Genomic DNA, 18,275 nt, shown 5'->3' with positions numbered 1-18,275 from the left:
CCGCCGCGCTCCGCCCCGGGGAGGGGCGGGTCCCGCGGGGAAGGGGCTGCGGCCGCCGCCCGGCCGCAAGGAGCGGCGGAGGTAAAAGGGGGTAGAGGTGCGGGACGTGCTAGGGGCTGCTCCCGGGACGGGATGGGGTTTGTGCCCTGATCCCTCCGCGGGGCCCGGACCCCGGCCCCACTCCTTCCCGCCGCACCGGGCCCAGCGCCGCAGCTTTCGGTCTGTCCCTGCGCTGTGCCCGGGGAATCCGCTGCCCGAGAGGCGTCCGGGCTGCTGAGGGCAGGGCGGGGGAAAACAGAGGGCGGCGGTGTCTCTGCTCCCGGCCCTCGGCCGTTCTCCCCTCAGGGGCTGCCCCAGGCTCCCGACAGCTGCGGGCCCCTTGCCACTGGCATCAATCTGGCCGAGAGAAGGAAAAGGACTGTAGCTTGAGCTTGCGGCTGAGGGCTCACTGGAGGAGGCAAAGCACAAATGCAGCGCCGTGTTACTTTATTACTCGTGCGGCACGGAAAGTACTGACAAATGCGCGTTCAGGGGGGATTGTTGAAGCGAATTTTTTTTGGATAATTAACCTCAAATTTAATTCTGATAAAGCAGCTCCTTGCTTCAAGCCCTCAGCTGAAAAGACGACCTTGTGGCATGACCCATTAGGTGTTTTTTAAATATTAGAAAATTTGAAAGGAGTGAGAAGGAAGTATCTTTTCGAACAAATTGTAGGCCTGATGGTAGATAAGGCTAGGTTTGGAGACTGAAAGAAGCAATGGGGGGAACCATAAATTCTGTAGAAATTCCACTAATTGACACAGACTGTTACTCACTCAAGACTGCTAAATCTCTGGATTTAGAGAAAAAAAAACAGAGACACAAGGAAAAAGGAAAACAGGATGGGGAATATACATTAGAAGGGGGTCTTAGGGAGTCTGTACCTCTCAAGTACCTCAGCCAATGGGGAAAGAGAGAGGGAAAATCCAGCCAAGAAATTAGGATAAAAAGGAGGAGCTGTGTCCCCTAAAAATTTTGAGAGACACCATGGGGAATGCCCATGACCTCTCCCTTTATTCTGATAAAGTTACGGAACTCCTCTGTCTCCTTTTTGGACATAAACCTCTGGTGTTTGTGGATTAATTTTCCTGACAAGTTTAACTGAGAAAGAATCAGTATCCATAGGTGCTGAGGCAAAACCCTACATCAGACGTGGCAGGAGAGTTACTGGAATACTTGTACCCTCCAGAATATGTAATTCAACAAGTTACAGTTCCCCTTTGTGTCCAAAATCTGCAATTTTCACATGTTGGATGCCAGGCAAAGGGTCATGAGTAAATAATAAACTTGGTCAACACTAATTGTGCCGACTAGAACAAATATCACAGCAGAGCACCAGTTGTGCTGTAAAGATCAAAAACATTTTTCCACCCAGAGGCTGACATTTCTAAGTACTCTAAAATCCTCACACGCGGCATGAGTTGTGAGCACATGACCAGAAGAATTTCACTGCCACAACTGGAGGCTTCAAGCATGGCAGTGTTATGTGACTGCACTCAGTTTGCTCCAGCCACAGGTTCCAGTGTGTTAATGGTAATGTCATTGGATCCACAACAGAGGCACATTAAGAGCACACACACACTTGGTAATGGCTTCAGCTGAGGAGTGGTGAGTTTGGTCACACCCATGACATCATTTTCATGTGTCCACAGTAGAAAATGGCTTTGAAATTTGGCAGGTAGGGTCTTTCAGAATTTTGTACTTGGGATTAATAATGGGAATAAGTTTGGTTTTGTACAGCTGTACAGATCTTTAAATATTTAGGCAGTCCATAGATACTTACTCTGAATCTAAACAGAAATGACTGCAAGTTTTATAGATATTTCAACAAGAGTGACAGCCTACACAACAAACTGCCAGACTGCTTAATTTGCCAGACCTGAGTAACTTGACCAACCCATCTTTGTAGAATGTTTTTTACTCTCCTAGGTTAGAAATTCCTGAGTGCTCAGAGGAAGATAATAGTGATTTGAGGACACTAGTTAGCAGTCTTATATCAGAGAAGGCTTTTCTTATCAAGACTTGAAAGGAAATACATGATCCTTTCCTTGTGTGGATGCTAGAACACATGCCTCTGTCTCCCTGTCCAAATATCATTCCCTCAGTAACTTGCTAATATGTGGGCCAATTTCAAATACAAGAATCAGATAAAGCTCAAAGATACTAAAATCCTACAAATTTAAATAGTTAGCCAGGGAGAAGAGAGACCCTATTGAATCCTGGCCGTAAGGAAAGACTGCAGTGTGGCTGCTTTTAAATACCAGAGAATGCACATAAAAACTCACCCTTGGGGCAGAGATCTAGGCAAAAAAAAATTTAAATCTGTCCCACTTCGAGTGGAAGTCCTTGTTTTTAATTATTGTGTGTACAGTAATATCTATGAATTCATATCATGTGCTCTCCTAAAATTCCATAGAATTTTTAGCTATTGGTAAATAGGCTGTGTCCTCAGCCATGGGAGCTGTAAACTTTCTTTTCATCCAAGCTCTGTTAACAGTTTGGTGACAAGAGGGTTAGAAGGTGCCTTTCTAAAAAGTCAGTTGTTGGTAGAAAGTCTCAGAACACAATCGCAGCAAAGATTTTCCAAAACCAGCTGGAAACAGGTACCTTTTCCTTCAAACACAAGCTGAAGGCTGAGAGTCTGAACTACAACAAACTCTTGTGTATCTGTCAAAGCCAGCATTTTTTTATTTCAGTACAGAACTGAAATCAGTCTTTTAACTGTACAAGCAGTTTCCAGGATCCCCCAGTGTGCACCAGCACTTTCCAGACCTCCCAAGAGATAACTGCAGGGTTTTGTTGGGTCTGGGGAGTTGTTTGTTTTTAATGGCTATGCATATAGTCAAATAAAAAGCAATGATGTCTGGACCACGGCTCACAAGAAATGGTGTTCACAATCTTCTACCCCAACGGAAGGCTACAAGGAACCACTGGCATTTGGTAGAAAATGGCAAGGAACATGTGTGGTATATGCACAGTACATATGCTTGCTTATACTTACAGCCTACAAGTTTCCGGGCTATTTATTGTCCTGCATGTTTTCAGTGTTCATACAGATGACTGTTTGCAGTCATGTAAAATTCCTGACCTCAAAATGGCATGGTCCACGATGTGCTGCACTGGAAAAGTATCCCATTTTTTTCAAGATGTTGTTTTTAAGTATCCTATTTATAAAAGATATCACCCTCTGGTTTGTTTTCTTTTTCCTAGCTCTTCAACTGTACACTTTCGACTGTGACCATGTGCTGTTCTATATAGTTTCAGTAAGGAGCTTTCAAATTTACCCATATCTTTTTCTGAAGCTCTCTCCTTTCAAGTTGAACACAGTTTGTTTAAAGGATATGGTTGAGTTTACATGGTGATATTTGGTCAAAAGTTGGACTTAATGATCTTGCAGGTCTTTACAAACCTCAATGACTCTATGAAAGGTGTATGACAAAATTTGGAAGATTTATGAAGTGCAGATTTGGGCAAAAATGTATTTTCAGCTGAAGGCAGGGCTATTTAGTAGCACACAGGGTAGTTTCAGTCTATGCTTGAACTATTCACCAATGGTTCCTGGCCCATTCCTTTCTCACAACAGGGAAGAATAATAGCTCGCCAATTCTTCACTCATGGTACTGAGGAGGTTGGCCAGAGCACCAGAAGTTCCCTCTGCATGTATCAGAGAGAGAATGTTTGCTCAGCTGCTTTAGAACCTGGCTGACTCTGTGGTGATGTCTCCAACAAAGAGCTGATGACTCAAGGCTGGTTCCTGTGCTACAGAGAGTCTCTTTCAAGTCAGTGCAATTGCTTGCAAGAGTAATGAGTGTGTGTACTAATAAAGGTTGCATGGCTAGCATTAATAACAAATCCAAGAGCTCCAAGTCATGACTTCATTCTAGTATTAGAGAATCTGAACATTGGAAAATGTGCACAGCTCTCTCTTAAGAAACCCTAATTAAGGACAGAATAACAGAATTATCTCTTTTATCAATGAAAAAAAAAATTGCTTCAGTCACTGATTCCTTTTCCATCCACCTCAATACTGAATCCCTGTGTAGCATATGCCATGTAGCTTTGCTGGAGTAGCCGGAGAGGCAAGCACTGAAACTAGAGAAAGCCCAGCAGCATGCAAGGGAACTTAAGTCATAAATATGTATAAGTTCATGTAAAAAATAAACCTCATATTAATATAACCAAAATTTGAGATGGAGAAGATCGGCTGCTGAGTCATGCAGAGAACTCTTTGCCAAATGCCTCAGCTAAGAAATTATTTTGCATAAAATTGAAAGCCTGCCACAAAAGAAACATTTTCAAATTCCACCATAAAAAGCTGTGGTGATACCATGGCCATTCAGATCCCATTATTCCAGAGACATTAGGAATTGTTGGCAATTTGCCTGGGTACTTTCCAGTAAATGGCACAGAAAATGGGTCAAAAGGAACAAGAAAGGGCTTTTGTGGAATTTCACTGCAGAATAAAATTAAAACATTTTGAATAACGATTCTTTGGGGTTATCCAATTCACCTTGGCATGTGCTAATATACATATGTAGCTTCTCTTTCCCTCCTCTTAGAAACAAACATTCATCTCAATCAGTCTCGGCACATTTGAGACTATTTCAAAGTTTTTTAAGCAAAATGGTTTAAATGCCAAGTGAAAGAAGTAGGGGAAATAGTGATCATTTGCATGCCAGTATTAATGGTTATTAAAATTAACTTTAGTTGTGCTTTCCTAGTTACAGCAGAAACTAGGAAAGCAGAAATTAGATAACTTTTCAGTGTATGAAGATTTAATGATAATAGTTAAGGGCATCATTTTGTCACCCTTCTGCATAACTGCAAAAAATGCTGAAGGTCTGACATGGTTTGGTTTTTTTTCAAACACAAATCTAACCAAGTGCAACAACAACCTTTTGCTTGGGTTATTTTGTTGGTTGGTCATTTTTTTGTTTAAATAGGAAGGTCCATACAGAACTGCTTCAAACACTGTCCTCTCTCTCTGAACATTAATGCACTATTTGTTCATGGCCTTGTATATAAATAAATGCAATAAATGTTGGCTTTATTGAGACACTGTGTACATGTGTTGCATCAGCAATTCAGTTAAACATTTTTAAATGTCAGAATACAGGCTGCTAAATAAGAGGCTGAATTTTAACTATACAAGGATGTTAACAGGCTTTCTTAAAACAGTAAACAAATAAACCCACAGCATTACACTAATCCCATAATGCTTAATGGTATCTGTTATTATAAAGTTAACCTCTTGAAGCCATCCAGATTTGTATTTTAATGTATACTGCATCTAGGAACAAAACTACTATTTTTAAGGTGTACAACTAAATGCACACTGCAAAATGCTGGCTGGCCAGCCCTTGATTTTCTTGCAGTACTAGCCAGACCTGTCCATGTAGCAATTGTAGTAATGACTTAGACACAAGGAAGGATCTTGGGTATAAACAAAGGAGGATTAAAAATCTTTCTCAGTTAAGCTTTTTTTTTCCTTTTTTTTTTTTTTTTTTTTGGAGCTAAAATATTCATACTAAAAAAGTAAAGAGCAGGACCTTTCACTCATTGTCTTCTCGTATAGAGCAGGTACAATTTGCAATTTCACAAAATACTGAAGCAAAAAAGAAACCCCAAACCATCTAATTTATTAATGGAAAATAAAATGCATGTACCAAAGCCTAGGGCAAAGAGGTACTGGGTATCAGTGAAGGAAAAAGTAACAAATGCATTTCCTGTGGCATGATGAAATGCCACATGGTTACAGTTATCAAGGATCAACCCTTCAACAGCTGATGCTCCTTTCCATTAATGCCAGCTAGTTGCATTACCGGGTCAACTAACAATACAGATTTAATCTGGAACAAATACACATGCACCACTGAATTTCTGTATCATCTAAGCTAAGAAGAGCATGGGTTATAGTGTTAAAGCAGTTTTATACTTTCTCTTGACTGCAAGTTGATTGCAGGCAAAAAAATCTTCCCAATCAAATTCATTATAAAGCTGGCCAGAAGATATTAACTGCTTTAAAAAATGTTAACACATTTTGTTAGATAGAATAAATTTGCAAAACACCTGAATTGTGCTGTTGGTGCTGGTAGCTTTTCTGATCTACAATTAAGTACTCTGAAGCCCTATTTGCCAAGCCATGTAACCCCAGCCTGGCCTCTATACCTCTCTTTTCTTAGATGAGTGTTAGCTGTAATGGTAAGAGCAATGCCAGTGATGTATCTACTCCAAAAACAAATATTCACTCCTAACTTCCAGCTTGGCACTGAAATGGCTCACCCAAAACTGATCATTGTAAAAGGTTTTAGCATGGATCATGTCTGCCTCAAAAAGTTTTAAAACCAAAGGAGCAAGAAGAGCATCATATAAAGATTTTTTAAAGATTTAATATTACAAAACCAAATAAAATCATCCAACCTAAAAAATGTCTCAGTGGTGGTTTAACTACCTCTCTAGAATATGTGTTTAGCACACCAAAATCTCTTGATGAGTTTGCCAGGTGATTTGAATGATCAAGAAATGCAAAATCAAGTGTACTCTTTGAAGTTAGGGCATTTTATTCATATTAGACATTTCTGTTCAAATATAGAGATTTCTCATAGGGAATAATAAAGGCCTCTTTTTGGTAGGCAATTGGACAATACCGATTTGTATGAAAATCTTAAATTTTTAAGCTTGTGTAATGAATTTCCAGATTCTGGCAGTATAGTTGCAAATATATAAGGGTAAAAATGTCATTTTTCTTTAAGAAGGAGGTGAGGATCATCTGCTTCTACATCATTTCCCAGCTGCCCAGCAATATTATGGTCACAAGGATTTGTACAGGACATCCGTTTTGTAGCATGGCCCAAGGCAGAAAAAGAAATGAGGAGGCATTCAGTGTTTCAAGACATTCAAAGAAATCTCCCAATATTGAACGTTGAGAGTCTTGGCTCTCTTGCACACAGTGGGACCTGATCCCAGTATGGTTTTGAAATCAATATTCCAGTCTGCACTAAGGGAAGAGAAAACCCACTACACATGGTTCACAACAGAGCAGGGCTTTTCTGGTCATTCTGACTTTTGATTCCCATTAAGGACTGGTGTTCCTGTTAGGGAGAAACACAGCTTGAGGCTCTGTTGACATGGAAAGGTGGATACCATGTGGATGTTCTTGTCAGAGAGGTGTTTGAGACCATAACCACAGACATGGTTGAGTATGGGAACCAGCGGGAATCCTCCGGATGCACTATGCAATGGCCTGGCTCTGAAGTTTCAGAAGGAGACCTGAGACTTAGAAATACATGGGAAAATGAAGGGAAAAAAATGAATTGAGGGTCACAATCTTATACTTTAAATATTGGGATATATATACTTATACTTTAAATATTGGGATACCAGATATGGACTTATCTCAGTCTCACTGGAGCTTTGCAAGGAAGAGCTATAAAGCAGAAGGGGATTTTATGAAGTGGTGGGCAATTAGTAGCAATAAGCAATTTACTGAAGTGATCCAAACAGCTTCTTTTTTTTAGGGTTCCTTTGATGTTTAAGTACTATTCTTATAAGTGTAAGAAATAGCCAGTAATAAAAGGTGGTCTCCGATCCAAGCAAAAATTGATGCTGAATGAGGTTATTAAACTGAAATATATTTTAAGAGTATTCACTTTTCTCTGCCTTTGGCAATTCCAAGTAAACAAGACAATTTATTTCTTACTTCACATCTATTCATTCTCTTTCCAGGAACCTGTCAAGAACCTTCCAATTTACTCTTAGTACTTTTTTTTTTCTTATTTCACTGTTCTGTTGACATAGTCCTATGCTGATAAACCAGGGTGAAGTGCTGTATGCACAGCATGCCTAACACCACTACAGAGCTAAAGACAAAATGTGGGGGGGTGGGCTTCCTCCAGCCCAGAAGCTGTTTTGCTCTATCCCCAGCTACAAGTCAGTTGCCTACCACAAATCCTTCTCTTAGTTGAATTTTGGTGTAAAGTTCAGGCCAAATCCATCTGCAAAACAGTGATTTTTTAGAATAATATAAAACTAAGAAATCTACCATTTTCCCAAATTATAGCTATACTAGGAAGATGTGAGGAATAAGATGCAGAGGGCTCCTGCAATTATCTAAAAATCTACTAAAGTCTTTCTGGGCTTGCCACAGCACACAAGCTGTGAGTCACAACTCCCAAGGCTTCCACTTAACAACTAAAAGGGAGAAATGATCAATAACATTTTTCTCAGTGAGTGATTAAGACTGCTTTTAACAATGCAGTCATGCATGCTATGTACTAAAAGGGATGATTCATTAGTTACTTGGAAGAGGAGCATCTTCTTTTCTCAGTTCAGAAGCCAGAGAGATGAGCTAGTGCCCCATGAACAGGGCTGACTAGCATGTAGAAAGAGAGGAAATACTGACTGCTTTTGTCCCTGTCTCCACATCTGCAGAGCTCTTCTCACTAGGGCAAGAAAGAAATTGGGGAATTTTGTTTTCAGAAGTGGCATTGTTCTAGTCATGCTTTGCATGAGTCTGACACCAGAAGTGCTGGCAGCTACTGGCAGCTCCCTTCTCTGCCCTGCAGTCACAGGTGCCTGCCCCCAGCCCACAGCATGACCTTCATGGCCCCACTGAGCAGCCCAAACAGACATACCAGCTGCTCTGTACACCACGTTCTGATGTTGCTTGGGCACATACATGAGAAATTAATTTGTCCTGATTTTTGTGGCGATTGCCTCTGCTGAAATAAAATGAACACTTACATGCAGAACTGGCAAAGAGGACAACGACAATAATGGAATTTTTTTTTATTCAACCCTATTGTTGCTGAAATGAATTTTAAACCTCCTCCCTTTCCATCATCTTAACTCCTCCCATCCATCATTAGCTTATGCTAATCTTCCTTTGAAGATGAGGTCATGCATACAGTAACAAATACATCACTCCCAAGCCTTGTTAGGTCTGGGTAGCTCCATGTTGTAAGGCATTCTTTGCAACACCCCGGTGGTGCAATACAGTAGTGTGATGGCATCTGAAAAGTAATGCTGGGTTGTCTTCTTCCTATGAGGAGAAACGATGTTGGCAAGGACTGTATGCAAAACATTTCCAACAAGCAGAAATTGACGTTGTATTTTAATCACAACAGATGTTTAATTTAGGGGCAAGTACAAAACTTTTTTTTTTTTCCCCTCTGATAAGACCGATCAAAACTGTCACATAAAATACCTACACTTTTCTTGGGGTCTGAATACCAGATACAAGCATAATTTGTGTGCTTCTTACTGCAGACTTGTAATAATCATGCAGACACACTGTACTCAGAAAACTGGCAGGGCAGGGATTCCAAATTGGTGTATGTGACAGACCTCTGGCACCAGCCTAGAGACGATCAGTGTCTACAAAGCTAGTATACATCCAGTGCCCTTGCATGCAAACAACAATCACACTATTCCTAAGTACACTTGTATCCTGGATTTTATCAATCCCATCAAAACTCTACTTCACTCATCCTTGGGCTAAGTCTTTGCCTAAATGTTTCTCCCTCTGGTTTGGCTTAGCCTTTTTTTTTGACCCAATCCTGACTACCCTATTTTGCCTTTCACTGCTCTTCTCCTCTGTCACAGGTTGCCTCCTTGGCAGCCAGCACCAGCTATTAAAGCAAAATCATTCATCTCCCTTACTCATGCCTCTGTTTTCTTCAAGAGGTCAGGGTGGGATGAAAGGAGATGTAGCCACCTCCTGCCAGGGCAACCCTGAGCCACATGAAGAGGTTAGCAAATCTAAGGGGTGGAGAGGAAATCCCTGTCAGTACTTCCCTTCCCATACACACTTGAGCAATATCCTGCCCTGAACATGGCCTACCCTCAACTCTCCTGTATGCATTAGTATTTAATACCATCCTTTCGTTATCTTTTTTAAATATCCTTTTGAATTCCTTTTTATTTCACCTTCCCAAGTGCAGAGTATACTTCCCATAGTATTGGGAATAGAAAAAGGGTCTCTCTAAGTGCCTGTCTAGCTGAGTTCCTGATAAAAAGACCTCGGGGATTTTGGTTATATTATTCATTATGTGAGTGTGCTTAAAGCCTTGGCTACGTAAATTCCATGCAATTCAATTCCAAACATACAACTTTAAAGAAATATTTTACTCCTGAAATAAGAAGCGTTTTGGGGGAAAAAAAAGGGGGATTGGTTGGTTTTGTTTTTTTAAATTCAAAATGATGGTATTTTGATCTAAAGCAAGGATCATTTCTGTGGTTTTGAAAGCCAAAACATGTCTCTTGAAAACCAAACAATTGACTTGAAACACGGATGGGGTTCTTTTCATTAAGTAGTGGAATACATTGACCAAAAGAAGGATCTTCTATAAAAAAATTCTCCTCTTCAGTCAAAAAGTTTAAATCTCCTGAATCTCCTGAATAAATGCACAGCACATACCAAATGGAATCATCTTCATTAGGTAGATATATTTATATATGTATATAACCACTGAAGAGCAATGTGTTCCACATAAAACCAGAGCATTATCAATTCCATATGTGAGGTGTTATGTAACTTAAATGATTTTCTCTTTCACCATTACGCTTCAGCTTTCACCAGAAACTTCAAAGACAAATAAAACATTAGTCATTTAACTGGTGATATATAATACTCCCATTTGTCATCTCTGGCAAGGTTCTGCTTTCAAACTTAAGTTAAAGCAGTTAATTTGTGTCCTGTGAGACATAAGAACCTAAACTTCATTGCAGCAGATCTCTGATAAAGCTGAACATAGAGCAAGGTCAGACCTTGGGAAGGAAAACTGAGCACAGTGTTGAATGACTGCTACAATTATTTTTTTTCTGTAACTCCTGAAATCTTGTATGCTACTCTGCTGACACTTCCTTGGAAATAGCTGCATCATTTTAGCTAAAACATTTCCTGCCTTCTCCCCTCAGCAACCCACAAGAAACAGCCAGAGGCATTTATGTAGCATTGAAAACATCTGAACAATATATTCACATTTCAGAAAGTATGGAAGAATTGAAAACAGTATAATTTAGTGGAAAGAGCTGGATCGTTTTTTCCTAGGAGCTATTACCCATGCTCTGCATAATGGAAATGTTGCTATTTTTTTATCAGTAACCACTGCCTTGTCACGCTGCCACTCTCTAGAATGGTTAATATATAACTCACCAATGTGTCAGTTTTTCCCTAAAGTGGTACTTCAGGCAGTGCAGGGGAATTCCCTTTGATATCTGTGCCAGAGCAAAGGTACAGAGGCAGCTGTAGTTATACAAAAGGGGGACTCAGCTGCAAGGACAGCTTGGGAATGTCTGTCTCCCATCCCTGCCTTGCCTCCGGCTGCATCTTCACACTCCTGCTTCTCTGCAACTGTTTTTGGGTTTGTGCTGTAAATCAGGTCACTGAGCTGATCCAAATTACAAGCCAGCTTTTTGTTTACAGAGATGTTCTTAATACAGGCTGCTTTTCTTACCAGAACGATGCCAGAAATTGCAGTGCTGGTGCAACTGAGGAGGCAAAGTCCTGGGACAGAGAGGAGAGAAAGGCAGTTGGGATAGAGGACACTGGGGAGGAAGCATGCCTGAGTTCATGGAACTGCTGGCTCAGATGGTGTCTCTTCAATTAATAAGGGTAAGATGCAGTCAGGAGGTTGTTGTCATAAACCATTAACAAAGACCAAGTTCACACAAAAGGATCATGCACTTGTTCTAAAAAAACCCCTAAAATTAAACAGTAAAACACTCCATATGTGACTTTTGCAGGAAAAGTAGCTATATACGTAGGTGTTAGAGAATGTGTGTAGGCATATGCACGTGCATACACACACAGATGCATATTCACACACATTTACACACACAAAAACCATCTCTAAATTTAAAATAAATGCAAAATACAACTCACTTCAGCGTTTTTGACAGTCCTCAAAAGCATGCAGCCCTGATCCCCTGGATGTCTGGTTCGTGAAAGCAACAACCAGAGAAGCCTATAGAGGGAGCAGGCCGCCTTCTTTTCCTCAGCAAGAGGAGTTTACAACCTTAAGTGATGATCCTGAGAGAAAGGAAATAGAAAGGTAGAGGAAGAAAATGTCTTAAGAAGCAGAGCCCTATGCAAAGGCCAGAGCAGTTGCCCTGCAAACAGGGGGAGCACCACCAGAGCTGCCTCTCAGGGCACGGGCAAGAGAGCTGCAGGTTCACACCTACCATCTTCCTCCTCCCTCTTCTTTGTGTTCACACTTTGTGCCCTACAGGGAGTCAGGAATTTCTTAGTGTTTCTCCCAGTCTCTGTCCCAGCATTTCAGCAGCTTCTCTGCACATTGCAGGATGGAGATTTGCTTGCCTGGAAGTTGAGTAGAATTTCATCTTCCAACACCTACAGCCAAAGTAATAGAGCAGTGCCCAGAAGAAAAGGAAAGGTGCAATCAGAATAGCCTGGCATTTCCTCTTGAACAAAAAGAAAAACTGAAAAAAGGCTAACCATGTCACAGACAACATAAGAGAAGCAGTATTAAGCAGAGCCAATTCAGAAGATAGAATACACAGCAATGTCATAGTTAGTTATTGTCAGTAGAGGCTATGTGACTGAACTGAACATTTACGTGTATTTGACTTCACAAGTGCATACACAAAAATGTTTAAGTCTTTAAGCCATGTATACCTGTACTGAAAGTCCAGAAAGCTCATAGTTATTTGTATGGCTGTAAAGCCCAGAAGGCCCATCCTAGATAGGTTTGTGTTTGCTGAGCATGACACAAATCTGTACCAAAAACCTCTACCTTACTGTGTTTATTATAGTCCAAAAAACCAGAGGATATGATCTTTTCCTTTTTCTAACAGATAGACAGCTGTGACAAAAAAGAAAGTTTAACAGAAACTGGGTGTTATTAAACCGACCCAGCTTCAGTCTCGGAGACCAAAGGACTAGCAACTAAAAACACCTGTTCAGAGCTTGACCAAGCAGTACAAGCATTCTTAAATTAAAAATAACAATCAGAAATAAAAAACAGAGCACAATGCATGGCAAACACACATGCATTATTCACCATGTTGCACCTGTGAGTTCTTCTTGTAGAAAGACTGGCCACCAGAGTGTATCAGATAACTTATCTTTTGGTAAAAGTCTAAGGATGGGTATAAAGTATGCAATATTTATACATAAAAAATTGTACTCAAAGCTTTCCCTCCCATGCACTTAGGCCTAATAATACTTTAGTGTGTTTCTCTCAGGGAACAAGAGCAGGTCTTTGCACTGCAACATAAATAGTTAAGCACAATCCATGCAGCTGTAAAAGAGAAAAGGAATACACTATGCCCTTCAATTCTAAGGCAATGCAGTATGAGAAATATAATATAATAAAATAAAAGGATACTATTACTTTTTCTCATAATATGGTTCATTGATTGACTTTTAATACAGGTTTGCTGCTGTTTTCTTTTTGTTTGGGTTTTTTTTTCCCCCCATCATTAGAGAAAGGCCATTTGAGGAATATACTCTGTACAGTGATGTGATTCAGCAACTTTCTGGAAAACAAAAACACAGAACACAGCTCTATTTTTGGTGTACTAATGAAACACAACTGGCACTAATTTTCATTAAATTGAGCCTAACTGAAAGCAGGCAATGTACCATGTTAGCTAAAGCTCAGTGGTCTTAGATCACAATATTATTTTTCATGGGTTTTTATTCATTATGTGCTGAACATAACCTGCTGCTAAATCAGGCCAATGATAACAAATATATTACTGTGCAAGCTGTTGTATTACCAAGAATGGTTCAGTAAATACATTTGCCTTTTTATCCAAATTCTAGATAGCTTCTGTCCATACCAACATGTGAGACCATTGTTTCTGAACATCTCCTAAGGGCATGTCCACAGAAAGGTTGTCCAGCAGTACCACAAAGGCAGAGCGCCCTGTCACAAGCTTGCCATGTCAACATTTTTTCTATGAGGACACTAAATGCTATTCAGACACACAATATAATTTTACATATTTGGTATTCCTTACCAGTAGAGCTCCAAGTCTGGGAAATTACATCAAGATCAAAAAGAGCCAGAAAATCCCCCACAGTCACACACAGAGTAGTCAAAGGAATTTAGGCAGCCTTATGCTTCCTGGGTGTGTTTCCATTAAAAATATCTGAATAAAGATATTGTCACCTATCTAGTCTGATAGAGAAGTCATGTCTCCAGGCAGGAATGATGTGGTAGCCAGCCATGGCAAGCAGTGAGTGCCTGAGCTGGGCTGTGCTACATGTCCTGCCTTAGGGCACATGCTGCTTTTTCTCCAAGCAATATGTGGAGTGACAGGCAGCATGTGTCCCATGAACCACCAGGATCATTCCTGCCTCGAGCCACAGAAGAGCTGCCACTGGAGCTCTGCAGCCCACAGTGAGTGCAGCTGGGTCCCACACCCTCTGTGAACCCACCTGAAGATGAAACGTGCTGCATGAGTGCCCATCCTTATTGTTCCTGGCAGAGCACCATGGGGACATTGGCATCCAGGACCTGTGGGCTTGGCTAACCACCAACCAGCACAGAGCTTCTACTCTTAGAAGCACCAAGCAGTATTCCCCAAACACATTGTCATTTGCAAAAGAAAGAGTCATTTTGACAACAAAGTCCTCCAGTCACTAAGTGGCCATGGTGTTACTGGCATTAAAGAACTGGCAGAATTTCTACCATAAGTATTTCTATCAGGCTATTGTATATCAGCTGTAAAAACTTGCTCTGGGCTGATATTTGGAAAACAAGACCCAGCAAGATAATCCTTTTTTAAACACATTATCCTATTTGAGTAATCTACAGGTATGTAAATCAGAAGGTCTGCAAGTGTAGGCCACACTCACACCTTTGCTGATTCTTCTTTGCTGATGGCCATCAGGGAAAGTGAGCACTGGCCATCCCAAAGTTCTTGGTCTGGGACTTTCCTTTTACCTCCAGGTGGCCTCAACAGTTCAGACAAAATGCTGGGGAGACAGGGTAGAGCACACAAGCTGCTGTCAACAAGGAAGCATGGAGAAGAGCTCCCCCAAGAGAAAAATCCATCTCCTGAGAAGGCAAAATATTTAGCAAGGTATGGATCACCTTTGCACACAGGTGAAGAACAGCCACACATTCAGTTCCTGAATCCTGCCTAGCCATGCATGCCTCCTTCCAGATCTGGAGCAAGCCAACTTTTCCAGATAAGTGAAAGAAAAATTGCACTTATTTCTATCTCAAAGGAGATTTCTGCTGTTGCTTCCAAATTAAACCAGCTTCTTGGTCATAAAACTGTGTACTGGCCCCACTGCCTTCTTGTTTTAAAAGGTTTGTCACATGTAGCACATCTGACATACACTTTGGTGAAAACATGTCAACTAGCCCTTCTGAATGGAGATTTCCAGATGTGCACAGAATATGCCCAGGAGAATTAAGTGGTTACATGCACCAGAAATGGAAAACTCATTACCAAACAAACAGTAGCAACTTTTCTTGTATTAATGATAAAGTATTCAGGATTTATAGTTAGAAATACTCTTTTCATTGATTTCATTATTAGAAGTCTGTTATATCTAAGCATTTTTTTAAATGCTGAATCTCATTTCCAAATACCCTTTAGGGAACAACAGCCACAACAACAAAATTAGAAACACATTACTGAAGACAAAATTAGAATAACTAAGCTCAACACTATACAAGGAAAATGCAGTGTTAAAATATATGAGTAAAATTGTTTTCTAACTATCCCAATGTTAAACATCATTTTGTCCTTGGAATGAACAAGGACAGAAATTTCTGACATGCTCTTAGAGTACTAAACACAACTGTGGTTTATGCAAGTTATGTGCTAGATCAGTATATTTTCTCTATATAGTTAAGGCCAAAGAGGTTTAATAAGATATTTTGAATTCATTTTTAGTTAACAAGTCTTTTTTAAAAAATGCTTTTAACTGTCCCTTCCTCTGGGACCATGATTCCAGGAAGTCCTGAGAAAATAGTTTATTTTTCAGTATTGCTTACACAGGAAACCAGGAGGGATATCTCAAGTGAAAGAGATTCTTCAGTAAGCATGGAAAAGGCACTGCTATCACACCTGTCACATTGGTTGCAAAAGCAGCAGGAGGTGACAGATATCCACCAATCTGTACTGGGGCAACCCCTCAGATACTCTGTAGTATCTGTACTTTTCTGAGGTTGGTAGGACAAGTGTTTCAGAGCACACATACTACCATGGCCTGGGTTAGAGATAGGCTTCCCTTATCACTCCTGTGCAAGTCTTCACAAAACATTCTCACACCACCTGTGCATAGTGCATGCACATGTGCAGGCTGGACAATGACAGTTTCCTATCACAATGTTGTTGGAAAATGTATTCCCTTTCTTTTTTTTTTTCAGGAGCAAAAATAGAAACCACATCTTTCCAAAACCAGAACTGTGTCGTAATTGCCAACACAGGACAAGAGGGAAAGGGGTTGTTGTGGTCTGCACTATCTTCTCTACATTAGTAACCCTCCCTTCCTCCCCTTCTGCCAGCCCCAAACATGTGGCTGTCTCAAACTCTTTTAGGCAATATTGTCACATACATTCACCAAATATTCTGATAAAAAAGAATCGTTCAAATAAAAAAATATGGTGATGAAAATACTCTGCTTAGAGCATTGCTTCATACTAGTGAATAGCTCATTTGCTATTCCTGGGTATTAGAGCTCAGTGCTTTTGTAGCAGATATTTTTAAATAAAGGTTAAAGAACATGTTTGTCCTATGTTACATACTTGAAATGTCTTTGGAAATAAACAAGCACCCGCTTCTCAGGGCACTACCTATGGTAGGGTTTGTAGGTCTTGAAACAAGCAGACAGGCCAATACACATGGGTTTCACAGATCATTCTCCAGCAAAAATCTGCACTTATGAGCTGACTCCTTATCTCCACTTCAATCAAATGAGCTTATTGTTAAAGTTTTACAAAGCAACCCAGCAGCAAGGTGAAAGATGAAGAGATTATTGAATAATAGATAAGAATATTTTTAGTCAGCTCAGATGTATTCATGTGTCTGACAAAGCACCAGGAAAAAAGCCCTCAGAAAGGTGCTGGCTGAATTCCAGCAAAAGCAACCTGACTGTCAGGGCCCTGCAAAGGATGGGGTCTTCCCATGAGAGAAGGCAAAACAGAGCTGCTGGGGAGGCACCAGGAAAGCCAAGAGAGTCCCAGCCCCAAGCAGGCCTATGGTGGTCCTAGCCTGGGGCACTCACAGCTGAGCAGGGCCGTGGGCAGCTGGAGAGTGCCTCTGCTGAAGCATCTGGGGCAGACACCAACAGCCCCAGGGGGCTCATCCTGGGCTGTAGTCAGCGTGGGGGGAGCCCCAGAGGGCTGGGCAAGGCCAGTCAGAAATGGGGGTGTCCTCAGGGCCCTGATATAGTTATGCAGAGATGCAAGATTAGTACTAAAAAGTTGTTCATATTTCTGGTCCTGCAATTGATTAATTTTTGCTTCTTTTTCAATCAAGTCAACAATCCTGCCCTTAAATTCACAGCAGCTGGAACTGTAAACTTATTCCAAGGTCATTCTTCCCATCAGATTTCCTACAATGTAGTTAAATGGGGGGGGGGGGGGGGTGGCAACAAAGCATTTGTAACGATCTGGAAAGCACCTTCCCCATGCACAAAAGAATAAGATACCAAATTGTCTGATTTCAGCCCTGTTCTACTTCTTACCCTGCATCCATTACCCAGTGAGAGTCACTGTTCCATTATTATGGTCTGAAGAGACAAAGAGTTTTAAAAGATCTTTTCACTGTGTGAGCCAGCCATGTCCCTGCTGTCTTTCCCTTCTAATGAAGATCACAGAGTAGTTGACATCTTTGATCCTGAGAGCCTCTGAAGAAGTGAAGGTATAATGACGTTATTCACTTAAAAGCTAGGGAGATACTGACTGAAACAGCATCTACTGAAATGAAGCAGCTGTGAATAATGAAGTGTCACTTGGATATTCAGAACTTCATTCATTAAATAACATTTCTGAAAGGAACTGGTTCATGTGTCCCTGGAAACACTAACACTAAGACATGCCAGGCTAAATCAGACTTGGCATTTAGTCTGGAATCAAAGTACTTTAACATAGTCCATCCTCCCACAACACTGACTACAGAGCACAAACCCCTTCTTTTGCCTTGTGTACAACTATGCAGCAGTGGGCTAGAGAATCTCTTAAAAGGCAGGTGTAAACAGGGAATACTTAGCAGTATTCAAGAAGCATAGTTCCTCACAATGTAAAGGT

The 18,275-nt window shown here is 40.8% G+C and overlaps 1 long non-coding RNA gene across 2 annotated transcripts in view; it reads right to left on the bottom strand.

Annotated features, from left to right (window-relative positions):
* Positions 1–8,811: 8,811 nt before the first annotated feature.
* The window catches only part of LOC132327527 (uncharacterized), a 118,446-nt gene continuing 108,982 nt past the window's right edge, over positions 8,812–18,275 (bottom strand). Inside the window, exons 9-12 of one of the 2 annotated variants that reach the window (XR_009486542.1) lie at positions 13,395–13,539; positions 12,223–12,391; positions 11,924–12,070; positions 8,812–9,079 (exon numbers count right to left, since the gene is read on the bottom strand). This is a non-coding gene — a long non-coding RNA (uncharacterized LOC132327527). Of the gene's footprint in view, positions 9,080–11,923; positions 12,071–12,222; positions 13,540–18,275 lie in introns of both variants that reach the window. The other variant, XR_009486541.1, reaches the window with a different exon arrangement.

This window comes from Haemorhous mexicanus, chromosome 5, assembly GCF_027477595.1.
Source record: "Haemorhous mexicanus isolate bHaeMex1 chromosome 5, bHaeMex1.pri, whole genome shotgun sequence".
NCBI lineage: Eukaryota > Metazoa > Chordata > Aves > Passeriformes > Fringillidae > Haemorhous > Haemorhous mexicanus.
The sequence above is the reverse complement of the archived record's forward strand: the minus strand, read 5'-3'. Positions and strand labels throughout refer to the sequence as shown.